This window comes from Oculina patagonica, chromosome 4, assembly GCF_052425735.1.
Source record: "Oculina patagonica isolate OP01 chromosome 4, crgOcupat, whole genome shotgun sequence".
Lineage (NCBI taxonomy): Eukaryota > Metazoa > Cnidaria > Anthozoa > Scleractinia > Oculinidae > Oculina > Oculina patagonica.
Window position 1 is genome coordinate 40,556,361 of NC_135761.1, and position 6,000 is coordinate 40,562,360.

Consider the following 6,000-nt stretch of genomic DNA (forward strand, 5'->3'; position numbering starts at 1 on the left):
CATATGAAAAAATATTTACGTCACAAACACGAAGAGATTTCTTTTTAATGGCTAGTGGTTTGGTGAAGAGCAAAATAATGGCCTCCGAAAAGTTACTAGAACTAGTGACAGAAACGTTTAAATTATTTCAGATAATGGAACGTGCAAGAAGACGACTTATTTAAGCCTTGAACCAGTGCAACAGAGCGTTCCAAAAAGGAACAGAAGATCCCGGTGGAGAGAAGTAAAAACAAATAAAAAACGCTGCAACGAATTAATCGATATCAAAAGAAAAATTGCAGATTTATTTAATACTAACTTTGACAGTGATTAAAATCGAAGATGGTAGTAATCAGCAACCATTGTTTCATCTCAGATTATGGGCGAGCCATGGTATTATGAATGGCACAAAGAAAGAAAAGACAATCACAATGGTATCAAAAGAACAAAGACTTGATTAAAATACAGAACAAAGAAAGGAAAGTATCAAGCAGGAAAAATGAAGCCCCTTGATTGCTACCGAAAACCAGACGATATAATTGTAAAGGACAAACTGTAAAGAGAAAACCATAAAACTAAAAATGAGAAAAGGAGGCAAAAATATAGAGAAGATGAAGGGTATAGGAGAAAAGTAATGGAAAGATCAAAAAATTATTATCATCGATCAAAAAAAGGAGAGTGATTTACCTGTAAATCTACCAATAAATTGAAAACTTCCAAGGCTTCTTTTGGAGGAAAGGTGGGAGTTATATAAGACTAAAACGCTAATAATAGTCAAACCTTCCTCTCTTTGTGTACCGATTTTTCACATTGATAAAGTTTTAATACCCATGCTTTACTGTTTTCGAAATGCAGGAAGAATAACACATTAAATCGCCAGCTATTAGCACAAATCATTCAAGAAGTTGGCCGTCAGGAAAAAAGTGATCTCTCCCCAGGGCTAAAAGAAGGCTCCTACTGGTATACTATCAGCAGGAGATATCTCGGAGGAGAAGTTCCCAAAGCAACTTTTTTCAAGGCTGTGTACAATCTATGGAGGTATCCCAAGTTCCAAAGCTTAGCTGTCGAGGTTGATATCTGTTGTCATTGGACTCCTTAATTAACTGAGGAAACTTGCTATCTGTCAAAAATGGCCAGACTCTCTTGTGCGGGCCTTAAGACTGGAAAATGACAATCGGGAACACGCTCAGTCCAAAAAGAAGATGGAAATATATCTTTTCAGGAAGGATAGGAATTCTTGTTCTCCTTTTTCTGTAGTTCATAATTCATTTGGACATGAACTAAGGAGATCAATGTTTTTTTTCAGAGAATGCCACTTTAAGAATTAAGAACATTGCTTGTTTATCTGAGATAATTTTTTCAAATCGGAAACTCACAGAGGGTTTAATTAGTATTATCACACCTTTATCATGGCCTATTTTAGTTTCTGATAATGTTTAATAAGAGTTTAATTAAACCTGGAGGAAAAAAAGAAGTAGAGAAGTACTTATTGTGCGTTTATGCAACATTAATGCATGCAACCTAACACACTTTTGTTTATATATGGTTTTAATGTTAATGGCTCTTCAGGGTCAGCCCCTGTGTTAAGCCTAGAGCCGACCCATGAATTAAAACCGATAACTCTCTTTAAGCAATGGCAAAGTGCTTTTGAAGTGTTAACTGCAGTGTTCACTGAACACTCGCCACCGTCTGCATCAGTTATTTTGTAACCTTCTGTCAGTTGAAAAAGATACATCAAGGAAAAGTAGTATGGAAAATACGTTTGTGATGTATACAAGATACAAGAAATATGCTAATGAACGGAAAGGCAATGTTGAATCTCCAGAAATGGCTATCGCATCTCAGTTGTTGGACTACAGTACAAGCGAAGAAAAGTTCAGGGTGAGGTACTTGACATCATATGTTAGCTACTGTGCAAACACATTAAAGCACTTCAAATGAGAGTGGAGCAGCTTGTGGATTAAAAAATACAAGCAATTAACCTTAAAGCTTTCATGAGTTCTGTTTGTGTCGATTGCAGACATTTGTTGGCCCCAATGGTTGGAGAGGTGTTATCAAAATTGCTAAAAGCCAATGAACAAGAGCTAGATTCATCTAACATTCAATCCTGACCATTTCAAAATGGGAGAAGTCGCTGAAAAGGAGAAGGGCAATAGCAAATAAATAGTTTTATTTGTTTTTTAATTTTTTATTTCTTATTACGTACACAACTTTATTCTACTAAAAGAAAAATCTGTAAACAAATTGATAATATGCCTATCTATATATTAAACAGAATTCCGACATTTGTTCTATTTAATATATAGATAGGCAATCAGAGTTGACCTCTCTGATGATGAACATTTGTTCGAAAAATATGCCGTATTACGTACAAATTGATAATACATTTATGAAAAACAATTTATGTTTCCTGCCACTCGCGCTTGCCAGGAGACGTCTTTTTTCCGCATTTCTTGTATCATCATCTTGTCATATGCCTTTCTATAGCTAGTTACTAATACCCGCTTCTCGATGGAGGAGCTTGAGGAGGTGCAAATTTTTACGATCCTTCTCGAGAAGGGATACCAGAAGGCAACAAGGAAACTCAAGAAGGAAGTTTTGGCCGGGGTTTTGGAGGCCCTTGAGAAGGCGGAGCAGAAAGTCAATAGTGGAAAGAGGAAGGCCTCGAGCTCCCTCGAAGAAGGAGAAGCGCATGCACCAAAAACTGCAAAGAGGAGCACATTAAGTGATGAAGGTGATTCTGATGAAGAATGTGATGAATAAGTAGTTTCATATTATGTGTTTGAGAGCAATAAAAAAAAAAATAAAAAGAAATAAGTAGTTTTATATGGAATTTAAAGGGAAGCAGGCATGTGAAAGAATTCTTAAAGTAATCCTTATGTGTACCTAATCGCTTTGCATTTTCTCTCTAATCAAGCCAAGTTGTTTGTGTTGCTTATCCTTTCTGTAACATATTTCCTATACATTAATTATTAATGTACCTTCTCACGCCTAGTCTGTCCTTCCCTTTATATTCTTTTCAATTGTTCCTTTCCACAAAAGTGAACAATTTGTATCTCTCACGTGCTCCTGTTCTACGTCCCTATTTTAACACCAGACATTGTTTAAATAAACCTCAGAAAGGAAGACACCACAAGGGTGGATAAAAACTTCCTACTTAGGTAATACTTGCTATCTTATGAAAGGGATTAGAATTATACCAAATTCTAATGAGTAGTCTTTTGCTATAACCCAGGCTTTTAAACCTACTAAGACATGACACAGTTTAAAACCTCGTGACACTATCCTCTTATTCTAGCAGACAGTGACTTCAGTTCTCATTCTTAATGTACCTTTGAGAGTGAAGTAATGCTCGATTACTTCATTAGAAAATGTCACCTAAGGTTTTCCAAACTTGGGTACAAATCTCCCATCTTCAAAACTCAAAGACTCAAAATTTACTAACCCATCAGTAAACGCAAAACACAGGGTTAGCAGGTTTAAAAAACCCAAGATTCGTGGCAATTACCACCACAATTTATAAACTCTTTTCGGTTTGTTCGGGGGCTTTTAAGGTTAAACCTTTACAAACCCATAAGGTTAGCTTCGTTTAAGGGTCGGGTTTTTTCTTAGGGCTAGGGCGAGCATGAAGGGTTTCTAATTCTTTTTCTCAAACCATTAAGCTGCTTTGTTTTTTAGGGGGGGGGGGGAGTTACTAGTGTCTTCTCTAAAATAAGATAAAAGGTAAATTTAAAAGTCGAGAACCTAGGGATAGCCTTTAAGAATCCATTCCATTATGGAATCAAAACCCTACAATAGATAATCGATGGACAGGATAAGGAAGACAAAAGGAAAACGAAATACTGAATGTGCCGGACGACAGAACACAGACTGTACTACCGAATGCAACACAGAACATATCAGACAACAAAACACTGACTAGACCAGATGATGGAATACTGCTTGGCCAGATGATAGAACACAAAATGGACCAGATGACGGAAGACAAAACAGAGCAGATGACGGAACACAGAACAGACCAGATGATGGAACACTGCCTGATGTATAATGTATTATTATTCGTCCATTATATTTCTAATTTACACAACCGACTCGACCAGATGACGGAACACAGAATGGACCAGATGATGGAACACTGACTATGCCAGATGATGAAAGGCAGAGCGGACCAGGAAACGAAACCCAAAGTGGATCAGGTGACACAACACAGAACAGGACAGACAAGGAAAAGCAGACTACACAAGGCAACGAAACACGGAACAGACTAGACAACAAAACGCAGACCACACAACGCAACCAAACACAGAACAGGCCAGATAACGAAACAGAAACTAGACAAGGTGACGCAACACACACCATGACAGATGCATTGCACAGAACAACAAGAAGAAAACGAAGAAACTGCAGGGAAGACAACGCACCTACAGTTCCCCTGTGAAGATCAAAAAGAAGGAAACGTTAGAACAACAATGAAGAACTGTAGGAAAATGAAGAGGTAACCGAGGAGGAGGATTGGGTCAAGTGTCAAGCATTCCTCTGTCAAGAACTCAGATTTTTTTCTTTTTTCTTCGTCCCTTGCTCATGTCATGTTGAACAAATTCTTCACACATTTATACGTTCATTGCAACCCTATTTTTAATCCCATCATCTTTTATCACTCTCCAAGTTATCATTAGATGTTGGAGGTTGAGACGAATAAGAAGTGAACTGCAGGAATCGCAGAAAAAGACAGAGATTATGAAATGTACAGGGTGTGATACTGACGAGGATGAAGCGAATTGTAAACAGCATGGATCAGGCTGTATTATATTATGAAACATAACATGGTTGGATAAGGTTGCGTGGCACAACTTTCAATTCAACGTTCAGGTGGATCAATAATTATTATGTTCAGTTTTTTTTCCGGATATGTTGTCCACTACTTTCCTTTATTTGTTTTGATTATCACAATCATGTGGTACAACATGTATCTGTTTTCCATTTGAAACTTTCTGCACATACTATGATCGACGAAAACCAAACATGGTTCACCAAAACAATTTTGTTGACTCTTTAACAGGGGTTCACACCCAGGAGGCAGAGTCTTCATGGGATGATTTAAATGTCACATTATACATGTGAACAGGATTTGTCAGCTTGACATACAAGATTTCATTAACGAACAAATGTGAAGGGATTGGAGAGAACTTAATGCCGTTTGACAACAAAAAGGCTTTCATTACCAATAATTGTCCTCTTTAAGGCATTAGGATGAAATAAGTGCCCCATTGGTATCTCATCAATGATTCACCGTCATATAGTAAATCATAATTATCTGCTTAAAAAAAAATGAATTTTTTCGGTTATGTAAAACAAACACTTTTTTATAAACATACTAGTTAGGATTTCTTGACGATTATCCCAAGTTAAGTTCATGTAATTAGTTCAGTGAGGCGAAAAAAAATATTTTTTATTGATGAATTTTTCAAAAAAATTTATCTTCACTATTTGTCATCAGTTGTAACTTTCTGTCTGTTGAGAAAGATACATCAAGAAAAGTAGTATGGGAAAGAAGAAAAACATTTGTGATGTGACACCCGTTTTAACCAAAGATCTGGTCTATCACGACACAAGGAATATGCTTATGGAGGGAAAGGCAATGTTGAACCTCTAAAACTAGCTATCGTGTCTCGGTGGTTGCAAGGGAAGAAAAGTTAAGGGCTGACGTACTTGACTACATATGGGAGCTAGTGAACAAACACATTAAAGCTCTTTGAATGAGATTGGAGCAGCTTGTCGAGCAAAAAATACAAACAATTTACCTAAGGGCTTTCGTGGGTCCTGTTTGTGCTGATTGCAGACGTATATTAGGTGGGTTCATACTAGCTTAGTAAGTAGGCCCTAAGTATACAAAGAGCTCAAGTATACTTCAAATCACATATGGTAACTTTATGCTGATAAGCGTTCACATTTAATGTTATAAGTATACTTCAGGTGACTCAGGTGACAGAAAAATATTCAAGAATTTGAGAAAGAGCGCCA